The sequence below is a fragment of the Leopardus geoffroyi genome, chromosome B2 (assembly GCF_018350155.1).
Source record: "Leopardus geoffroyi isolate Oge1 chromosome B2, O.geoffroyi_Oge1_pat1.0, whole genome shotgun sequence".
NCBI classification, from domain to species: domain Eukaryota; kingdom Metazoa; phylum Chordata; class Mammalia; order Carnivora; family Felidae; genus Leopardus; species Leopardus geoffroyi.
Window position 1 is genome coordinate 129,553,261 of NC_059332.1, and position 16,553 is coordinate 129,569,813.

The window sequence follows — 16,553 nt, forward strand, 5'->3', positions numbered from 1 at the left end:
AGGCAGCTGATGTCCCCAGGGCCCTGCCAGTCAGAACAGGGGTGGAGTTTCCACAGCCCTGGTTAGCAGTGGGAGGGAACGGCCAAGGCCTCAGAGGAAGAGGAAGCAAAAAACAGAAAAGGGACAATTTTTTTTTTTTTTTTAAAGAGAGCTTGGAAAAGAAAAAGAACTAAGAGAAGTCTGAAAGGGGGCTGGGCAAAGGAGAGAAAGAGAGAAGAAAGAGAAGAGAAGAGAAGAGAAGAGAAGAGAAGAGAAGAGAAGAGAAGAGAAGGGAAGAGAAGAGAAGAGAGAAGGAAAGGAAAAGAAAAGGAGAAAAGAAAAGAAGGAGTAGCTATTATGGAGAATACTTGGAAACTCCTCAAAAAATTAAAAATACAAATGCCATATATGATTCCACTATTGGGTATTTACCCAAAGAAAACAAAAACACGAAGTTAAAAAGATCTATGCACCCTTATGTTTACTGCAGTGTTATTTACAACAGCCAAGATAAGGAGGCAACCTAAGTGTCCATCAATAGAGGAGTGGATAAGGAAAATGTGGTATGTGTGTTTGTATTTGTATATGTAACAGAATATTACTCAGCCATAAAAAAGAATGAGATTGTGCCATTTGAGACAACACGGGCAGACCCAATGGGTATTATGCTAAGTGAAATAAGTCAGACGGAGAAAGACAAACACCATGTGATTCCACTTAGATGGGAATCTAAAAAAGGAATAAACATAAAGCAGAATCAGACCTGTAAATACAGAGAACAAACTGCTGGTTGCCAAAGGGGAAAGGGGTGGGGGACTGGCAAATTGGATGAAGAGGAGAGGGAGCTAGAGGCTTCCAGTTATGGAATGAGTACGTTGCGGGAATAAAAAGCACAGCATAAGGAATATAGTCAGCAATATTGTAATAGAGATGTAACAGGACAGATGGTAGCTGCACTTGTGGTGAAGACAGCATGATGTATAAACTTGTCAAATCCCTACGTTGTACACCTGAAACTAATGTAACTGTATGTCAACTATACTCAGATAAAGAAAAGAAAGATGAGAAAATAATAATAATAATAATAATAATAATAATAATAAAAAGAACACAACACCATGAAGCTAATAAAAAGAAAATAGAAGGGTAGCAAGAGAAACAGAGTGCCTGAAATTTGGAATCAAAAACAACCCACGATGTTCGAGAAAAGCAGACAGTGTGCAGGAACCATGAGTGAAGAGGAGGAAGGGAGGAGGAGAGAGGTGAGCGGTGAAGAGGAAACCTGAAGAACCACTGCAAGGTAGGGGACCAGCACGGGGCTGGGGGCAGGAGGCTGTGTCCCGCGGGGCACACCAGGGTGGGAAAAGATGAGTGTGGCAGGAAACCTGCCTGAGGAACCCGGGACCAGCCCAGCGGCAGGGGACCGGCTGGTGAGGAAGGGGAGCCCAGCGCTCTCCACGGCAGGTTCTGAAGGGGGAGCGCATTCTTTCAGAGGAAAGGGCTGGGATGGAGAGATCACCTGCTGCTGGGTGGCCTTTCGCATTGAGCAGCCTGCCCTTGCGCTAAACCACTCAATGATGCGCAGAGGTTGTGATGCCACTGCACTGGTATTTCAGTTATTTCTTTTTACTGAACCTGGAAGACTCGGATACATAGAGCGGCAGGCTGGGAGCACCAGGCCTGATGCCTTCATGGCATCCTTCCTCCTCCATAGATACACAGACAGATGATAGATAGATACATACATAGATACACAGATACACACACATATATATAATATGTAATATATACATATTTGTATATATGTTATATATATAATAGATTTGTTGGTAAAAAGCAAATATATTTGATATATTTTATATAAAAGCCATGTATAAAGCATATATAAATGGCATGTATATGAAATATATATAAAATATAGGTCATATATATTTATATATGTAAACATTTTCTTTAAAGTTTAAGGTGTTTTTTTTCCCCCCTCTCTCAAATTTTAGGAGAAATTAAAACACTTATGTGGGCATCTACAAGTGTTGTGGGCCCTGGGCACTGTGCCTCCTGCACTGATAGAGAAGTCAGCCCTGGGAACTTAGGGAAGCAGGATAGTAAGCTCTAAAAATATACAAAGAGATTAGATGAAATATTTATATCGATGTGGGCCGGGTAAGTGCATTAGAAAAGCAACAATTGAATGTGGTGATCATGAAAATGCCGTGATTGCAGAGAGGTAGGTTTTTAAGGTGTTGGTACGTACCATTTAGGACTCACTCTATGCTGGCCTCTCTTCTAAGCCCCATTCTACAAGAGGCACAAAGAGCCTAAATAACTTGCCCAAAGAGACTATGGCCCATGTTTTCAACCATCGTGCTAAACTCAGAGCTGCCCTGACGGTCATTACTCCTTTACTTCATTAGGTCAAAATACATTTATTCAGCCCCTGCTCTGTACCAGGCACTGAGCTGGGCCCAGCAGTGGCAATGGCAAGGAAACCCATATGGTTTACTTTCTAGTGGAAAGTAAAGACATTGAACAAATGGCCACCTGAACAAAAGAAAACAAGCAAACAAACAAAAATGACCACCCAAATATAATATTATAGATATTGTAGACCCTCTGATCTAGTCTGGGGGCAGAGAAGGCTTCTTTGGGGAATTAAAATTCAAACTGAGGTCCCAAGGATGAGTAAGTTAATTTAGTTAGCCAGACAGTGGGAACAAAGGTGTTCTAGGCAGAGGCCATCAGCATAAGTCAGGTGCCCAGGATATAAAGCCAGACCTCAGAAAGCTTCCAAGAACTGTGTTTCCCTCAAAAGCCAGAGTCTCAAGTGAGGAGATGAAGTAGCCACAGAGATAAGCAGTGATTAAGGACTGCTGTGAGGGAGATGTGTAGAGTATTTGAGTAAAGGGAGGGAAATCACCAGGGGGAGAGAGTCTTCTGAGGACAATCTATAGATAAGACCTGTAAGGAAGATTAGAAAAGCCTCAAGTAATTTTCATAAGAGGGAGGAAGAGGGTCTTATCCCTTTTAGAACACTGAGGGCTATTTACTAGAGTAGCTGAAGACATTTCAAGATATGAAGAGTTAGTCTTGCAGGCAAAATCTAAGAAGAAATTCCTATGATGTTCTCATAAGATAACCAGGGCCTTGGGGTGCCTGGTTGGCTCAGTTGGTAAAGTGGGCAACTCTTGATCTCAGGTCTGTGAGTTTGAGCCCCACATTGGTGTAGAGATGTAGAAATAGAAAAAAAAAAAAAAAAAAAAAAAAAAAGAAAAAAGAAAAAAAATAGGAATAGAAAAAAAATCGAAAAAAAAAAAAAGACCAGAGCCCCATGTGAGGCTACAATAGGTGAGACCTAGAGAACTATCAAGGATTGTATCATGACACCGTAGTCAAAATAAAGTGTGTGCGGTGGTAAGGTGATGGCTGGCTCACCTGAAGAGATGCCATACCCTGCAAACAGGCACCATGCAGAGACCCCTTTCTCATATTATTGTCTGTACACCCTCTTATCAAGGAATTAAAGATGGCAACATGTAATGTACATGACTACAATCCCTTAAAGTCTCTAGATGGAGACTACAACCCACTTCCCTTTACAATACATTATCTTCATCCATGGATATTGATACCTTGAGAACTTATCAGAAAGAACTTCATTCTGCAAAGAGCAGTACAGTCCATATTGTTATCTGACCACAAAACTGCTTAAATGTTCATTCTAAACAGGAAGGATCTCTCAAACATCTATATAAGATTTATTCTCTATATTTTGCTTTCCCAATTTTCACAGAAAATTTAAATGGTGCAGTTTATTCATCAACAGGTAAAATGGGATTATAAAAATGAAACATTCATTTTAGTTTTTCAGAAACTACTATGCAACCTTCTTGCTTAACTTTGAAGGCAAGATCCATATCTGAATCCTTCTGTATCACCTACTGGGCAACATAACAAATAAAGAACTCTCAGGACTGCCTTACTTTTGTAAAGTGATGAAACATGATCTTACATGTATGGATTCATCCTCAGAATAATGGGATTTTTTCATTTACTCTTTTTGTTTTCTTACGTACAGTGCTGGATCTTATCTTGATTTCAATTTTTGATACCTTGTTCATTGTGTTTTGTTTATCTTCAGTAATTCTGCCTCAAATACCTACTTATCTTCTTGGCAGAAGGCTTAATATCCTAATATATCTCCCTTTCCACATGAGCTGTTGTAGGTGCTCATGATATTTAAAAAAAAAAAAAAAAAAAGTAAGTAAGTCCCTGGACGGCTGGGTGGCTCAGTTGGTTGAGCATCCTACTCTTGATTTTGGCTCAGGTCATGATCCCAGGGTCATGGGATTGAGCCCCAAGTCAGGCTCCAAGCTGAGCTCCTGCTTAAGATTCTCCTTCTCTCCTGCCCCTCTTCCCCTGCTCATGCTCTTGCTCTCTCTCTCTCTCTCTCTCTAAGAAAAAAAAAGTCTGTTTTAAAAAACAGGAAGTCCCAACTTCCACATCCCCAGTGGGGAGAACACTGGTGTTGGACCATCCACAACTGCCCAGCTTCTTGATGCTCCTCAACCTGGTTGTGAATTCTGTTGCAAACTGCCCTGCAGAATTGAACAAACAATCCTGGTTCTGTGCTGTGGTACATTTAGGGCTGGCCTCCTGGGTTCTTCACAGGTTTTCCTTCCCACTCATGGTCATTTCCCTGGTTGCCCAGGATGACTGTGTATGGGCTCTCATGATGGTGAGCTAGAAAATTGAACTCACCTGGATGGCCCTCTCTAGCCTAGCCAGGAGGCTGGTGTGTGTTTCTCAGAGTGGTAGCTCTTTGTAGCTCCTTCAGTTCACAAACTGTTGTAGACAAAATCATACCACCAGCACCACTCCCTGAGGATGTCCACTCCTAATTCTCAAAACCTCTAACGAATATGTAATACGTCATGTGGCAAAGGGGAATTTAGATTGCAGGTGGAGTTAAGGTTGCTAAAATACCGACCTTAAAATAAGGAGATTAGTTTGGATTAGTTGGCTGAGCCAAATGTAATCACAAAGGTCCTTAAAAGGGGAAGAGGATTGCAGAAGAGTCAGATCCAGAAGGATGGCATCATGAAGAAGAGTTGACTGACCATTGCTAGCTTTAAAGATGGAAGAGAATCAGGAGCCAAAGAATGCTTGCAGTCTCTAGAAGATGAAAAGGTAAGGAATTGGATTCGTTCCCAGAGCTTCCACAGATCTGCCAATACTTAGATTTTACTTCAGTGAAACCCATTTTGGACTTCTGACCTCCAGAAATATAAGATAATATATTTGTTTTGTTTTCAATGTTTATTTGTTTTTGAGAGAGAGAGACAGAGCATGAGCAGGGGAGGAGCAGAGAGAGAGGGTGATACAGAATCTGAAGCAGGATCCAGGCTCTGAGCTGTCAGCACAGAGCCTGATGCGGGACTTGAACCCACAAACCATGAAATCATGACCTGAACGGAAGTTAGACACAACCAACTGAGCCACCCAGGTGCCCCCATTTGTTTTGTTTTCAGCTACTAAGTTTGTGGTATGAGAATGAGAAACTAATGTACACATATGACCTCCCTAAATCCCCAGGGTACTGGGTTTTCAAGGTGGCTGCTCTCCATGATCACTTCTTTTGGCTTGCACCCCAGATAGCGTAGGGGTCCACATCTGGTTTTCAAGATGAGACATCTCCATGGTTAGCAATTTTGGCACACTTGAGTGGCCATCTCTCTGAGTGCCTCGGTGAGTCTTTTCAGTTTACACACATGGTCATCTTCAGAATTTCAGAGCACTGGGTCATGATTGGTTCTGGAGTCTAAGCCTTCGTGGACTCAAAACATCTATTCCCCTTTCCCTTCCAAGGAGTAAGCATCAATGCCAGGAGTAAGTACACTTTTCCTTGTAAATCCTCAAAATGCAAAGGATCTAATTGACCCTCTCTGACCACTAATACTAGAGCTTCTCACTAATTTCCTAAAGTAAGAATATTCTTCGTGGTTCCAGGGGATCTTGCAGTTCATTCCAGGAAATGGAATGTGTTAGTAGCACCACATTTCTTTACCTCTCAAGGGGCCATCTCTACCTTTCTAGAAGTAGGAATGGAGTTAACTAAAAACAAACAAACAAAAATCACACTGATACAAAAGAGTCCATACAGTATGTCCATTTACATAAAATTCCAGAAAATGCCAAGTAATCCATAATGACAAAAAAAGCAGGTCAGTAGTTGCCTGGGGTTTTGGGCAGAGGGAGAGTTGGACTGCAAAGGAGCAGGAGAAATCTTTTGGGGGTGGTAGAAATTGTCAGCATTGTGATTGTGGTAATTTCACTAGTGTGTCCATCTGTCAAAACTCATCAAATTGTACATTTAAATTGACATAATGTATATAAATTAAACTTCAGTTTAAGCAACCAAGGGTTGATTTCTACAAATGGAGGAGGAGTATTGCCCAAAGGAAAATCAAGGGACTGGTTTTTTTGTTTGTTTGTTTGTTTTGTTTTTAATTGTCCCATAAGAGAGAAAATAGTTGAGGACTTTTTGTTCTGCCCTCAAAAATGTATGGTGTTGCCACTGTGTTTTCTGCATTAAGTTTAAAGTTTTGCTTTTATACCTATTACCATCTTTGATAGGAATTATATCCTGCTACAATATTTAGACTGGAAAAATCATTCCTAAGATACTTATTAATTTCTATAGCAAATCAGGAGCCAACTTCATACTTAAGAGTCAAATTCTAGGGACATTCCCATTAGAATAAAGAAAAGCTATCAAATTGATTACGACCATATTTGCTGGAAATTCGAGCTAAAGAAATAGCATATCAAACCTAAATAAGAGTTTATTATTAGCAAGGAAAAGAAAGTATCCTCCCCATGATCCCCACCCCCACCCCTTTCCTCTTTTCCTCACTTTATCCCTCCCTTGTTTTTGTGGATGATATTATTATGGACCAAAAAAAACCAAAAAACAAAAACCAAGACAGAATAAACTGAAAACTCCTAGAGCTAAAAAGAGTTCAATAAGATAACAGGTCACAAAGATGTAAAAATCAATAGCTTTTCTGTATACACAACTGGCTTGAAAAAAAAATCCATTAACAATAGCAAAAAAAAAAATGTAAAATAGAAATGAAAAAGTAAACAACGAACTGGGAAAATATGTTTTCTACAAATATGAAAAAAAAAACAAAACCCTGTACTCTCCTAATCCATAAAGTGCTCCCACAAATCAATAAGGCTAAATAAAATCCCCACAGATAAACAGAGAAAGGCATGAGCAACGATCTCACAAACAAAATACAAATGGCCAATAAAGAGATCACATAGGTATTCCAAATCACAAGACTTTTAAAATGGTAATAATAATAACAGAAACCTAGCATTTCCTTTCTTGTCAATTTAGAAAATGTTTTTAAAATTTTTATGGCCAATGCTGATAAATTATGAGAGCTCTCAAATACTGCAAGCAAGTGAATAAATTGATGCAATCTTGTGAACCATAATGAAAATTGGATACAATATTTCTGGAAAGCAATTTCTTTTCATTTTGTTTCTGAATTGTTTTACATTATAGTCCTTAATTTTTACGAAGTCAAACCTCTTGATTTTTTTTCCTTTGCGATTTCTTCCATTACTTTCATTTCTAGAAAGTACTTTTCCTTTTTTTAAATTTTTCTAGAAAGTGCTTTTCTGTCCCATTTTTTTCTAACTTTTCATGGTTTGTGTTTTTGGCATTTAATTCTTTAATCCATCTTTATTTAATGTCTCTTTGTGAATGTGTCAAAGGAAGTTTTACAAAAGAGTTTCCAAATGCTTTGGAAAAATTTCAAGCAGAGTTTATTGATTAATTCCCATTGATTTGTGATGGTGCCTTTATGATAGACTAAGATTTAGGTATATTTGGGACTGATTAGGATTCCATATTCTGTCTCATGAGCTTAGCCATCTCATTGGTGCCAACAGGTCATATGATGTGTGGTTATAGCATGGGCTCTGGAACCAGACCATGTAAGACCACTGGGGCTTGCGACATTTTACTTAATCTCTCTGTGCCTTTGTTCCTCAGCCTTAAAATAGCGCTGCAAAGTTCTTGTCTTGTAGGGTTTTTGTGAGGCTTGAAGGGGTTATACATATAAAGTTCTTAGAATGCTATCTGATACATTTTATGTGTTAAATAAATTTTAACAGCTGTTAATCTGCTAGCACCACATTGTTTTAATTATTATAGCTTTGCTTATTTTTTAAATATTGAATAAAACCAGTTTCCTATTTCTTTAAAAAAAAAAAAAAGCAAGTTTTACCACTTTTTTCCAAGCCAAAACTCTCAGAGTGACCTCCGTTCACGGCTTTCCCACTTCCAACCCATCCATGCGTGCACACACACAAAATAAACAAATAAATCCAAAATGGTGTAATTCAGATTATCGCACTCTCATGCTTAAAATCTTATATATTTTGTTCCACGTGGAGTAGCAGAGGCCCTAGATCCCCCCCCCCCCTTCTTTTCTGCGTCACCCTTACCACCCACAGCTCACACTTGTTCAGTACTTCCCAGCCTCCCTGGCTGCCTTTCCATGGCTCATTCTTCCTGCAGAGTTTTCCCATCTGCTGGTCCCTCTTCCTGGAATCGTGGCTTCTGTGCCTTGGTACCTATGATGCCTCATCTTTTAGATCTGTGTATAGGTCCCATCTTCAGAAAGGCCTCCCATGGCCAACCTAGCTAAAGCACCCTCTCTTCCAGCTGTTTCCTGTTAGAGCACCCTTGAAAGAATTATACCCGTGAGAATTGACCATGTTTCTCTATTTACTCCTGGCCTCCCCCTGCCACCATGTCCCTCTGCACTCCCCGTTTCTCTTGAACCCTGCTGTCTCCATCTCCCCCCCTTCACTCCAGCAGACCCGGCCTGAAGAACAAATCCTGTGGTGGGATGCTATTCTGAGAGAGAATGGAGCAGAAAATAGTTCAAGAGGTGTTATTGTCTTTGTTTTTCTTCAGGGTCATCTCATCGAGGGATTATTTGCCACCCCCCCTTCTGAAAGTTCAATTTGTTCGGGAGTTATTTGCTTAAAAACAAACAAACTTGAAATCACCAAGTCCAAAAGACTCCTATACTGACATTTGTGTTTTGTTTGTTGGGTCCCCCCTCCCCGGACCATCACCACCTGGTGCAGCTGCAGATGAATCAATTTGTCTCCCTTCCAGAAGCATAGACCTTTGTTTTGTGGGAGCCACATAATAGCACTTTAACATTTATTTTTGCATGTGATTACAAGGCCTCCATGCTAGAGAAGTTTCCAAGCATAAAAAAATCTTTAAGCAGGTCTCTGCTGGAAATTTTGGCCATTCAAGGAAACTTGGCCAGATTGTCCCTGAAACCAGGGATGCAATGCCCTCCCCGCCTCCGCCCCCGCCCCCAGATCCCACAATTCAGACCTATGGCTCCTCCCTGCTTCTGACCAGAGTCACATAGCCCTTAGTGACTGTTAAAGAAGCCTCTAAAATTGCCTCAGGAAATAACATATAAAGTTGTTTCCCAAAAAGTCTGTGGGATGCTGTTCTGCCTGAGATAACAAACATAATGTGCCGTGTTTGCAAGAAAATAGTGATAATAGTCACAGGATGTAGAACCTTTCCCTTTCTGTTCTAGAGATGACATCGCTAATGTCATCTGCCCGTAACATCCTACAGTTCCAGGCCCCTAAAGCGGAACCACCACCTCACTACAATCACACTGAAACCAGAGAGTCACCGGAAGGGACAAGATGATCAAGAAAGGAAATATCGTAGCCGGCCATTGATTACGCCTAATCAATCAGCACGATCCAAGAGCATGAAACCCTTATCCTGACTTTTCACCCTTCAAAAACTCCTGCTTGTAAGCTGTCAGGGCATCTGGGACTTGAGGATTAGCTCCCCTTCTTCTAGATGGCACCACACCAATAAATAAATAGCCTATCTTCCTCCACTGTTAAAGCCCAATGTCAGTTTCTATTGGCTTGCCGTGCAACAGGTGGGTGAACTCTCCTTTGGTTTGGTTAAATCCCCAAAGGGAAGGAAAGGGAGGGCGATGTGGCGGGATTTTTTTTTCCTTTTCTTTTTTCCTGATGTATAATTTAATCACAGTAAAATTTCCTGTTTTTGGCACATTATTCTATGACTTTTGACAAATACAGTTGCACAATCACCATTAGAGTCAAGACATAGAACAATTTCATTAGCCAAAAAAATTTCCCATCTTCATATGCCCAGCATGCTGTCTCTTCTGTCCTTATAGTTTTGCCTTTTCCAGAACACTACTAAAGTGGAATAATACTGCATGAAGTCATTTACGTCTGGCTTCTTTTACTTATCGTGATGCTTTTGAGATTCCTGCATCCCGTACCTATCAGTAGTTCATACCTTTATATTGGTGAGTAGTATTCCATTGTGTGGATGTACTTTTTGGGGGTTGTTTTAAGTTTTTGGAGATTATGAATAAAGCTGTTATAAACACTTGCCTTCAGATTTTCGCATGAACGTGAGTTTTCATTTCCCTTGGGTAAATACTTATGCATGGGAGTGTTGAGTCACAGAGTAAGTGTGCATTTCACCTCATAAGAAACTGCCAAACTAGTTTCCAAAGGGGCTGTGCCACTTTGCATTCCCACCAACAAACTGATTTTAGTGTTTTGAGGGTTGAGTTGAGGAGGATCCAATCCCCAGAGGTGTTGGACACCTCCACCTCCAACTGGGAATGGGGTTGAGACTTTTGATATCTTAGTGACGGGTACATTAGCACCCTTCTAACAGTCTCTGGAGAGTCAGGACATGGAAAGGGTGACTTCTGTGTTGACTGAGTGTCATGGGAGCATGCCGATGTCTGGAAGTCTAGGTGAAGGACCCTGTAGCTGACCTTGGGAACCACGGGACAGTCCCTTCCTATCTTCTTAAAGCTGTAAATACTTCTTGTTTGTTTCAAGGAGAAGGAAGGAATTCTGGAAAATGTCTTTTGGGCCACCTTGTGGATACGGCTGGGCTGGGTATGATTTGTAGAAATAAAGAAATCTAGTGCATATCCTATCTGTCTTAGAGCATCGTATTGAGTTCCAAGTACCTGTTTATGCTTAGTCATTACACTCAGCACTTCATGTGCATTATTTCAACTCCTTAAAACAACTCAACATATCAAGTATATGTATCACTTAGGTGTCAAATCAAGGTATCAAAATGGAAGCGAAAGATGACTCTGATCATGTTGCAACACTGCTTAAATCCCTTGATGACCCTCTGTGTTCCATATCCTCTTTCCCCACTCTCCTCCTGGGCCCCTGTGGTGGTATTCTCTATGCCATCCATGCTTTCCCTGCCTCTTTCTCTTTTTCATCCCCACGCAGTTTTTAAGGACCTCCTTCTTATGTTCTCCCCCTTGAAGTCTTTCCTGACCCATGAAAGAGGATCAACAATTGCCTCCTTTGTCTCGCCATTGTTGTTTGTATAGCCTGTGTCCATGGCTGTTGGTCTGAGATTGGAGAGATTCCTTTACCTCTATGCCTGGCACAGAGCCTACACATAGTAGGACAGAGTAGCTGTTTAATGTAGAGTGAGAAAGGAAGAAAAGGAGAGAGGAAGAAGAGAGGGGAGGGGAAAAAAGAGAAAGATGTTAATTTTCGCAGCCTTATACCCCACAGAGAAATGGTGAACCCGCTGTGAACCCGCTTTGGCCTCTCCCATAAAACAATCTAATCTTCAGTTTTAAAATTTTTTTTTTTTTTCAACGTTTATTTATTTTTGGGACAGAGAGAGACAGAGCATGAATGGGGGAGGGGCAGAGAGAGAGGGAGACACAGAATCGGAAGCAGGCTCCAGGCTCTGAGCCGTCAGCCCAGAGCCCGACGCGGGGCTCGAACTCACGGACCGCGAGATCGTGACCTGGCTGAAGTCGGACGCTCAACCGACTGCGCCACCCAGGCGCCCCTCTAATCTTCAGTTTTAAAACAAACTCAAACAAAAAATTATTGTAGAACCATCGAATCTCAGACCAGAAGAAACCCTAGAGGTCATCATAAAGAGTTTCCATTTCCTCTTTTTCCTGTGTAGTGCAACCTCAAACGCAGGCCTATGTTCACATGTTATGGTCCTTTATCTTCCTTTTTGTTTTGTTTTGTTTTGTTTTGTTTTGTTTGTTTTGTTACCAAGCTCTTTTCATTACCTGGATGCCTTGCTTTTCTGTTATTTTATTTTGACTGTGTATCATCCATTCCGATCTATGACACTGCTTTTCAGATATTATTACTTTGATTTCCCTTCCTTCACTCATGGCGATTTTATCTACATGTATTAAGGAAATAATATTGTCCATGAAAGATACTCATGTCTGATGCCATGTATTCTGGAATGGTATTTCCTAAGAAAACTTTTATATTGCTGTGTGCATGCTTTATATAGAAAATCTCATAAATGGAAATTTCTGTATATGGGGGGGGGCGCAGGGGAAGACAGCACAATAAATTTACATTATAAAAGTAATCCAAGTTACAAGGGGATTGGTATTGTCTTCAAGAAATGTCTTCAGGGAGTTTGATTTTAACCTGAGCAGTACAGGTGTTGGACACCACTCATATCTAAACACTACCACACTATGAAGTATCAACGATTTACTAAATATCCTTTAGCTCCCTAGCATGTTTAATTTTGCAAATGCCAGCACCTTGCACTATGTATTAAAATTTTTGAATAAAAAGACCTCCTTCCATAAGTGAAACTATAATATACAAAGAACCCTTGAAGTCAGTTGTGACGTTAGGAGAGGCCCACGTGGCCTGGTGAGGGAGGAGGAAGACAGTGGCCTTGAAGGACATGCATTCCATCCACATGCTCCTGCTGAGAGCTTAGAGTGTCCTAGGCTCTAATGGGTAGATCAAAGTAATTGATACATTTTCATTATGTCTTTTATATTCTTTTTTTTTTAATTTTTTTTTCAACGTTTATTTATTTTTGGGACAGAGAGAGACAGAGCATGAACGGGGGAGGGGCAGACAGAGAGAGGGAGACACAGAATCGGAAACAGGCTCCAGGCTCTGAGCCATCAGCCCAGAGCCTGACGCGGGGCTCGAACTCACGGACTGCGAGATCGTGACCTGGCTGAAGTCGGACGCTTAACCGACTGCGCCACCCAGGCGCCCCATCGTTATGTCTTTTATATTCTTACATAAATCATCATTTTATTTAAATTTTTTAGTATTTATTTATTTATTTATTTATTTATTTATTTATTTAGAGAGGGCAAGTGGGGGAGGAGCAGGGAGAGAGGAAGAGAGAGAGAATCTCAGGCAGGCTCCATGCTGTCAGCACCGAGCCCGACGTGGGGCTCAAACTCACCAGCCGTGAGATCATGACCTGAGCCAAAATCAAGAGTTGGACACTGAACCAAATGAGCCATTCAGATGCTTCATAAACCACTATTTTAAAGACAATAGGCAAACGATGAGATTATGTTTTTGGTGTGTTAAATCCCATTACAACACTGCGTAATTAAAAGTAGTTCCTTTCACATCTTCAGTTTTTGTCTCTAACCTCTCAGAAATGACGTTTAATGAAAAAAGCCAAACAAACAAACTGATTAATACCATTTAGAAATATTTTGCTTTGAAAAATGGAACCATCTGCCTCTTTTTATCAGTCTGTCAAATAGGTTTAATTGCTGGGCAAAATATTGTCCTAGATGCCAAGAGGACATTGCTAAGAAAACGGAAATCTTATAGCAGGAGTCAGACAGGATAAACAAAACCAGAAATAAACAAGCCCCAAATAAATATGATGTCTAACTATTTTAGTATTGCATAAACATAAGGATATTTGAAGTGAGTTCCAATCCACTTCTTGTCCACCTTTCTAGACTCAAAAGTTAGCTGCTCCTCCTAGACTTCCTGTTCTCCAACCATCTATTACAGTGTCCTGAGGAGTGTCTTTCTCAAGCGTCTGTGCCTCAGACATCCTGGGTGCCTCTGCATCTCAGAAACCACTTCCTCTGAGAAGCCTTCCCTGATCCTTCACCTGGGACAAATTAGGTGCCTGCTCCTTTGGGTTTCCATAGCACCTTCCACATACTTCTCAGCTTTGTCACTTGCCATGAATTGCCTGGTAATTGTTAATGTCTGTCTCCCCAGACAGATTTCATTTATTGATTCATTCATTGAACACACAGCATTCTGAGAGAACAAGGGCCGGTCTCAGTACCTGCTGCCCTCAGGTAGCTCACAGGGAGTAGGGGACAGAGGTTAGTGCCCCAACAACTACAACCCTGTGTGAAAAGTGACCTAACAGAGACACACATGGGACATTCTGACACTAGGAGGGGGCCTGGCCTGACTTGGAGGTGAGGGAGGTTTCAGGAAAGCTTCATGGAAGGGGGGATACTTGACGTGAGGCTTGAAGGATGAGTGATGGTTGGTCAGTTAAGGAAGGCAGGAATCACACTCCAGGCAGAGGAAATGGGGGTGTGAAGGCGCTGTGAGGAGAGGAACAGGGAGCCACAAAGAGATCTGCACACCGCAGGGCAGGGTGTGTATAATAGTGAGGAAAGAGTAGGGGCAAGTGATAGAAGTCCTGATCTGCCATGCCGAGGAACAGACACTTCAATGTGTATCATGGACACTCATTTAGAAGAGATGTTAATGGGGACACTTGGGTGGCTCAGTCGGTTAAGCGTCTGGCTTCGGCTCAGGTCACGATCTCACGGTTCATGAGTTCAAGCCCCACGTCGGGCTCTGCACTGACAGCTCGGAGCCTGGAGCCTGCTTTGGATTCTGTGTCTCCCTCTCTCTCTGCCCGTCCCCTGCTCATGCTCTGTGTCTCTCTGTCTCTCAATAATAAACAAACTTTTTTTTTTTTTTTTTTTTAAAGGGATGTTAATGGAGGAACAGCACAATCTTGTGAGCATTTTGGAAAGATCATTCTAGGAATGACAGAGGGGCAGAGTGAGAGGAAGGGAGCCTAGAGGCAGAGGCCTTCCCTTTAGGAGAAAACAGAAGACAAGTCTCAATTTAAAGAAGTGGCAGAAGGAGAAGAGCAGGGAGGAAACAGATTCTGGAGATATTTATTTATTTATTTATTTATTTATTTATTTATTTTTAATGTTTATTTATTTTTGAGAGAGAGAGAGAGCGCAAGCAAGTAGATGAAAGGCAGAGAGAGAGGGAGACACAGAATCTGCAGCAGGCTCCAGGCTCTGAGCTGTCAGCACAGAGCCTGATGTGGGGCTTGAACCCACGAACTGTGAGATCAAGACCTGAGCCAAAATGAGATGCTTAACTGAGCCACCCAGGCACCCCTGGAGATATTTATTTTAGATATTTGTGGAGGAGGAGGAGGAGGAGGAGGAGGAGGAGGGAGGGGAAGAGTTCAGCTCTGGGAATGTTGACTGCCATGCATCAAGGAAGCATCAAGACTGGGCTCTGATGCCCAGGAGAGAGGGCTGGGCTGGAGACAGAGGTGTGGGAGTCTGTGCAATTCAGAACTGAGGGTGGGATTTCCTAGGAAAACATGTCAAGTGTGAAGAAAAAGGATGGACGCTGGGGAACATTGGGTAAGAATAAATGGAAAAAGAGACCCCGAGTAGAAGGGAACAAGGAGGCAGAGGTTGGACAAACACCCGGTGAGATGAATGTCCCAGAAACCAGGGAGGCAGAATCCAGAAAGGGGACAAGCGGTCAAGAGTATCAAAAGCTGGGGCAGGGGCCAGATTAAGTCAGACCTGAGAGGTTCCCACTGCAGTGGACACTTAGGTGCTCAAAAGTGATTTTAGCCCAAGTGGCTCCACTCCTCCAGCAGTGGGGACAGAAGCGACACACCCAGAGAATAACGGAATGCATGGGGAACAACGGGATTAGCAAGCAGATGTTACTTTCTCTAGAAGCTGGGCTGTGAAGGGGAAATGACTGGAGGAACATAGGGTTGAGGGGCTCCTTGAAGGCATGGAGTGCTTAGCATGCTGCCTGACCCACACAGACACTCGAATACGTATTTATGGAAAAATAGCTGAAATGGTAAATTGCTGGATAACTGAATAATACACCAGGGAAGGCTTCTGTGTTCTGAAGTATTTAATCACTCCTTTATTTATCTTCACAAGAGATGATGCAGAAGAGAAAGCAGAGGAAGGAGAGAAAGCAGGAGTCCTGGAAGGATAGCTGGAGCTCTCATGCTGTAACCCATGGGGAGTAAAGTGGGGGGATCCCCACCTGCAGAGAACAGGGATGTGTGCCCCAAAGATCAGGCAGCTCGCGGCGGCGGTGGTGGGGGGGGGCTAACTGCTGAGAAAGTGGATGTAAGGAGTCAGACAGCATCACTGGGTGATATAACCCATGGGGTAGCAGATGATGATGATGAGAATCACCACTGTAAACTAATGATGATCATTCGGGGAAACGGAGAAACCCATCGAGCTACCCCACCGACTAAAACAATACAAGTCAATGCTCAGAAGCAGGGACATCTTTTTTCTGTCCTACACTTCCGAGGTATCAGAAAGTAAAGTCACATTTGGAGGCGTGTAAAGTTGAAGAGGTGGAAAAGTAGAAAATATTTAGAGCAG